The sequence below is a fragment of the Oncorhynchus kisutch genome, linkage group LG8, assembly GCF_002021735.2.
Source record: "Oncorhynchus kisutch isolate 150728-3 linkage group LG8, Okis_V2, whole genome shotgun sequence".
Taxonomy (NCBI): domain Eukaryota; kingdom Metazoa; phylum Chordata; class Actinopteri; order Salmoniformes; family Salmonidae; genus Oncorhynchus; species Oncorhynchus kisutch.
In genome coordinates, this window is record NC_034181.2 from 18,517,277 (window position 1) to 18,524,770 (window position 7,494).

The 7,494-nt window shown below is 40.2% G+C and overlaps 1 non-coding gene across 1 annotated transcript; it reads right to left on the bottom strand.

Moving 5' to 3' along the window:
* Positions 1-460: 460 nt before the first annotated feature.
* On the bottom strand, positions 461-513 carry LOC116374897 (U7 small nuclear RNA). Its single transcript, XR_004210923.1, has one exon. It is a non-coding gene; the product is annotated as a U7 small nuclear RNA (small nuclear RNA).
* Between the last annotated feature and the right edge of the window lie 6,981 nt (positions 514-7,494).

Sequence of the window (7,494 nt, forward strand, 5' to 3'; positions counted from 1 at the left end):
ACCACGGGTATGACAAAACATTTATTTTCACTGTTCTAATTATGTTGGTAACCAGTTTATAATAGCAGTAAGGCATGAGGGGTTGTGGTATATGGCCAATATACCACAGCTAAGAGCTGTTCTTAAGCATGACGCATCGCGGAGGGTCTGGTCACAGCCCTTAGCCATTGTATATTGGCCATATACCACAAACCCCCAAGGTGCCTTATTGCTATTATAAACTTGTTACCAACGTAATTAGAGATTAAGTATACTATGATATAAATACTATAGTATCACTGTAGTGTTTTGCAGACTTTACTGTAGTATTCACTGCAGTACTTTGCGGACGTTCATTGAATACTGTAGTATTAACTCTAGTATACTGTAGTATACTGTAGTATTTACAGCTAACTATAGTATAAATAGTGTAGTTTAAGAAAAACAGTATTTTTGCTGACATTACTCTGACATTGAAGTTGGGGGCTTTCTCCTTGAGGAAACCTACTGGAGAAACACTAAAAGAGAACATTTCCCATAACCTGTAGGTAGGTAGGACTGGGGTCTGAACGGGGAGTTCAGAGCTTCTGCTCTTTTCTATAACGTGTAGGGAACACAATATATGGTCTATACTTGGCAGCACATGTGTAGCACAAATTGAGACATGGGGAATGGGAATGGGCAGGTTAAATGCAAGTTAAATACTGTAGTATTTACTATAGTTAAAAAAGTGTGGTGTTTTTGCGGACAGTCGTGGTTTTTGCAGACGTTATTGTACTATTTACTACATTTTTTTTGTGTGTATATTTCTGTAGTATTTACTTCAGAATTTTACAGTATACTACAAAATTCTACTCTAAGTACTACACATAATTGAGGGATATTACAGTGTGTGATATAGTATTCTACAGTATACTACAGTTTACTGCAGAATTGTATAGTAAGTACTGTAGTATTCTATAGTAAACTAGTGTTTCTTCATGTGGGTATAGAGACTAAAACAAAGACATATTGTTTTGATATACAGTAAGTTGTTGTGACTGGTATGCTACACACACAGGCCTGAATCAAATGCATCCCGTTCAATCTCTCTCCTCTCTCAACAACTGTGTCTTGTGTGTATGTGCATGTGATGTAGAAAAGGCTCCATTCTCTCATGGTGATGGGCCAGAGTAAAACATTCTGTCGTTTGGTGGGAAGCTGATATATTTGATAAATAACACTAATCTCTTCACGGCAGGGCTAAACATGCCAGTGTTTACTTGCTTATTGCACATAAATGACCAACACGCTAGCTTGCTTTCATGCACAAGCAAAGACAAAAATTCCCTTTATTGATCTCCCTCTCTGGGCCCAGGGGGTGCACACATGTACTCACCCCTGAAAAGCCTGGAGGTATTCAGACCACACACAGAGCAGAGCAGAGTTGTCTCTCTCTCTCTCTCTCTCTCTCTCTCTCTCTCCACCCCCCCCCCCCCCGCACCACCACCAAATGCTCTCTGTGCATGGTTTACTCCTCTCCTCTCAGCCAAGTCCAGCTCTCTGGTCGTGAACAGGGCTGGGGAGAGACGAGGGGAGAGACGAGGGGAGAGACGAGGTGAGGCGAGGCATTGCTCTGTGTTCTCTATCTTTGCCAAACAGTGTGTTCTCTCTCTCTCTCTCTCTCTCTCTCTCTCTCTCTCTCTTTGGTTGAACATGCTGAAATGAACTCTTCAGGGCCCGTCACTAACTACAATAGTTCTACCCATATGACCACCCACACAGGATGAAGGATGATGTTCTTTTTTATCCACGCCTCCAGTGTTCTCATGCCCTGAGAAGAGTACAAAATCATCCCGCTACCATTGCATTTTTATGCCAAAGAACAGCACATAGAGAGAAGGAGATGTGTTTGCATTTGTGGGCTAGGCATTGACTGTAGGCCTACATACGTATATAGTTTGGTGACTGAGGGAGGAAGGCAATGGCTTGTTGAGGTGATTCCCTATAGTGGCTATATGGGATAAGTAAAGAAAATGAAGCGTGCTGTATAAGGATTTCAGTTATTGGAGTGCGCAGGAAACCATACAACTTACATATTCTAATGTAAAGAATTGTTGATTATCACAGTGGATGTTTTGTTATCACCCTATAGTCAAATTGATATGAGGGATTGTAAGATACTATTGAACTTGAATTGACACGACAGAATGTATTGGATAAGGAGTGTCGTGTTGGATAAGAGTGTCGTGTTGGATAAGAGTGTTGGGTTGGATAAGGAGTGTCGTGTTGGATAAGGAGTGTCGTGTTGGATAAGAGTGTCGTGTTGGATAAGAGTGTCGTGTTGGATAAGAGTGTCGTGTTGGATAAGAGTGTCGTATTGGATAAGAGTGTCATGTTGGATAAGAGTGTTGGGTTGGATAAGGAGTGTCGTGTTGGATAAGGAGTGTCGTGTTGGATAAGTAGTGTCGTGTTGGATAAGAGTGTCGTGTTGGATAAGGAGTGTCGTGTTGGATAAGGAGTGTCGTGTTGGATAAGAGTGTCGTGTTGGATAAGGAGTGTCGTGTTGGATAAGGAGTGTCGTGTTGGATAAGAGTGTTGGGTTGGATAAGGAGTGTCGTGTTGGATAATAGTGTCGTGTTGGATAAGGAGTGTCGTGTTGGATAAGAGTGTCGTGTTGGATAAGGAGTGTCGTGTTGGATACGGAGTGTCGTGTTGGATAAGAGTGTTGGGTTGGATAAGGAGTGTCGTGTTGGATAAGGAGTGTCGTGTTGGACAAGAGTGTCATGTTGGATAAGAGTGTCGTGTTGGATAAGAGTGTCGTGTTGGATAAGGAGTGTGGTGTTGGATAAGAGTGTCGTGTTGGATAAGGAGTGTGGTGTTGGATAAGAGTGTCATGTTGGATAAGGAGTGTCGTGTTGGATAAGGAGTGTCGTGTTGGATAAGGAGTGTCGTGTTGGTTAAGGAGTGTCATGTTGGATAAGGAGTGTCGTGTTGGGGGGTTTCTGCATGTCAGAAGGGGATTTGCTGTCTAGACCACGCATCGAAAGACAAACAGACAGAGAGAGAGCGAGAGAGGGAGAAATAGAAAGAGAGAGATAGTGAGAGAAAGACATGGGAGGAAGAGAACGACATCAGGGGCGAAATCAGGTACATCTGCTCATATTAGTGAAGTTCCCTGGTATGGGAGCAGAGAGAGAGAGAGTGAAAGAGCTGGGCACACACTGGTTGAATCAACATTGTTTTCATGTTGTTTCAATTAAAATATGATGAACCAACGTGGAGTAGACGTTGAATTGATGTCTGTCCCCAGTGGGAGAGAGAAAAGAAGGGTGCATGCTACGTAAGAGGAGTCTTGAGGGTCAATGGTGACTTGAGGACATGGAGTGTGTGGGACTTTGAAGTGGTGAGTTCAGATGGGAAGCCATCCCACCAGCACAACATTTAATTGATAGGTCCCATCCATTTGGAAGTCCAAGTCACCCAAGTCACACAGATATAGGATCTTAATATGATCACCCTGTTGCAGAGGAACTTTCCTGCAATTCAAATAAAATAAAATAAAATGTATTTGTCACATACACATGGTTAGCAGATGTTAATGCAAGTGTAGCGAAATGCTTGTGCTTCTAGTTCCGACAATGCAGTAATATCTAACAAGTAATATAACCTAACAATTTCACAACAACTACCTTATACACACAAGTGTAAAGGAATGAATACGAATATGTACATATAAATATATAAATGAGTGATCGCTGAACGGCATAGGCAAGATGCAGTAGATGGTATAGAGTACAGTATATACAGTACATATGAGATGAGTAATGTAGGATATGAAAACATTATATGAAGTGGCATTGTTTAAAGTGGCTAGTGATACATTACATCAAGATGGCAAGATGCAGTAGATGGTATAGCGTACAGTATATACATATGAGATGAGTAATGTAGGGTATGTAAACATTATATAAAGTGGCATTGTTTAAAGTGGCTAGTGATAAGTTGATTACATACATTTTTCCATTATTAAAGTGGCTAGAGTTGAGTCAGTATGTTGGCAGCAGCCACTCAATGTTAGTGGTGGCTGTTTAACAGTCTGATGGCCTTGAGATAGAAGCTGTTTTTCAGTCTCTTGTTCCCCGCTTTGATGCACCTGTACTGACCTCGCCTTCTGGATGATAGCGTGGTGAACAGGCAGTGGCTTGGGTGGTTGTTGTCCTTGATGATCTTTTTGGTCTTCCTGTGACATCAGGTGGTGTAGGTGTCATGGAGGGCAGGTAGTTTGCACCCGGTGATGCGTTGTGCAGACCTCACTACCCTCTGGAGAGCCTTCCGGTTATGGGCGGAGCAGCTGCTGTAGCAGGCGGTGGTACCGCCCGACAGGATGCTCTCGATTGTGCATCTGTAAAAGTTTGTGAGTGCTTTTGGTGACAAGCCGAATTCCTTCAGCCTCCTGAGGTTGAAGAGGCGCTGCTGTGCTGTCTGTTTGTACGTGATGTGTACGCCGAGGAACTTAAAATGCTCCTCGGCGATGTGTACGCTCAGGAAATTTAAAACGTGTAGTATATTTGAGGTTTGAAAAGGCTTCTGAAGTTTGTGATTTCCATTTTGAAATGTCAGACTTGATTGTTCCTAAAGGAAAATGTATCAACTCCTACAAAAATAAATAATAATCCACATAATAATTCATGAATCCTACATAACTGTCTATTTATTATAATCCACATAATAATTCATGAATCCTACATAACTGTCTATTTATTATAATCCACATAATAATTCATGAATCCTACATAACTGTCTATTTATTATAATCCACATAATAATTCATGAATCCTACATAACTGTCTATTTATTATAATCCACATAATAATTCATGAATCCTACATAACTGTCTATTTATTATAATCCACATAATAATTCATGAATCCTACATAACTGTCTATTTATTATAATCCACATAATAATATATGAATCCTACATAACTGTCTATTTATTATAATCCACATAATAATTCATGAATCCTACATAACTGTCTATTTATTATAATCCACATAATAATTCATGAATCCTACATAACTGTCTATTTATTATAATCCACATAATAATTCATGAATCCTACATAACTGTCTATTTATTATAATCCACATAATAATTCATGAATCCTACATAACTGTCTATTTATTATAATCCACATAATAATTCATGAATCCTACATAACTGTCTATTTATTATAATCCACATAATAATTCATGAATCCTACATAACTGTCTATTTATTATAATCCACATAATAATTCATGAATCCTACATAACTGTCTATTTATTATAATCCACATAATAATTCATGAATCCTACATAACTGTCTATTTATTATAATCCACATAATAATTCATGAATCCTACATAACTGTCTATTTATTATAATCCACATAATAATTCATGAATCCTACATAACTGTCTATTTATTATAATCCACATAATAATTCATGAATCCTACATAACTGTCTATTTATTATAATCCACATAATAATTCATGAATCCTACATAACTGTCTATTCATTATAATCCACATAATAATTAAAAACTGTTACTGTTGCGGCAAGATTATTTCCCTGCTGTAGCAAACTGGCTCAAATGAACATGCTACATCTGTATGTTAGGAAATAAGAGTGGTTTTTTTGGCTTAATTACAAATAATTATTACGATTTCTGCTTACAGTACTGAAACTGGGAGAGGTGTTTAAATGTACGCTATATGCAAAACAAACTTGATCAGGATTGTTAAAGTGTGCATTTAATAAATGTCAATATCTAGTTTCCTTTTCATGTATAAGTGGTAATTGTATTACTGAGCTGTATGAATATGATGTAATGAGATGCTAGGGAAATCAGCAGATGGAGGATTTGAGTCATGCTTAACGTTGACAAGAAACAAATACCAACTTCTACCAGCCTAAATGTTAATTCCTACAGGTCTATAGACTACAAGTCAGTCACGCACATGTAATAGTTTTGATTCAAAGTGCTCAATTATGCTTCTGCTTGTGTAACTAACACTAGCAAACACATCTCTGCATCCAGAACTCCTTTTTCTTCGGATAGACGCAGGCATTCATAAAGGGGCTCCAGTATATCTGTCAACACAGGGTCCCAACACTACAGTCCATATTTGTAGACTGTTTATTTGCTCTGAGCTCAGAGATCCTTAACCAAGAAATAGTCCCTCTACCTCTCTATTTATTTCCTTAGCTCTCTCTCTATTAGATACACTGCCGATTTTTCAGGTTTTTCTACTTACAAAGCATGTAGAGGTCTGTAATTTTTATCATAGGTACACTTCAACTGTGAGAGTCTAAAACAAAAATCCAGAAAATCACATTGTATGATTTTTAAGTAATTAATTTGCATTTTATTGCATGACATAAGTATTTTATCACCTACCAGTAAGAATTCCGGCTCTCACAGACCTGTTAGTTTTTCTTTAAGAAGCCCTCCTGTTCTCCACTCATTACCTGTATTAACTGCACCAGTTTGAACTCGTTACCTGTATAAAAGACACCTGTCCACACACTCAATCAAACAGACTCCAACCTCTCCACAATGGCCAAGACCAGAAAGCTGTGTAAGGACATCAGGGATAAAATTGTAGACCTGCACAAGGCTGGGATGGGCTAAAGGACAATAGGCAAGCAGCTTGGTGAGAAGGCAACAACTGTTGGCGCAATTATTAGAAAATGGAAGAAGTTCAAGATGACGGTCAATCACCCTCGGTCTGGGGCTTCATGCAAGATCTCACCTTGTGGGGCATCAATGATCATGAGGAAGGTGAGGGATCAGCCCAGAACTACACAGCAGGACCTGGTCAATGACCTGAAGAGAGCTGGGACCACAGTCTCAAAGAAAACCATTAGTAACACACTACGCCGTCATGGATTAAAATCCTGCAGTGCACACAAGGTCCCCCTGCTCAAGCCAGCGCAAATCCAGGCCTGTCTGAAGTTTGCCAATGACCATATGGATGATCCAGAGGAGGAATGGGTGAAGGTCATGTGGTCTGATGAGACAAAAATAGAGCTTTTTGGTCTAAACTCCACTCGCCGTGTTTGGAGGAAGAAGAAGGATGAGTACAACCCCCAAGAACACCATCCCAACCGTGAAGCATGGAGGTGGAAACATCATTCTTTGGGGATGCTTTTCTGCAAATGGGACAGGACGACTGCACCGTATTGAGGGGAGGATGGATGAGGCCATGTATCTTGAGGTCTTGGCCAACAACCTCCTTCACTCAGTAAGAGCATTGAAGATGGGTCGTGGCTGGGTCTTCCAGCATGACAACGACCTGAAACACACAGCCAGGGCAACTAAGGATTGGCTCCGTAAGAAGCATCTCAAGGTCCTGGAGTGGCCTAGCCAGTCTCCAGACTGAAAATCTTTGGAGGGAGCTGAAAGTCTGTATTGCCCAGCGACAGCCCCGAAACATGAAGGATCTGGAGAAGGTCTATATGGAGGAGTGGGCCAAAATCCCTGCTGCA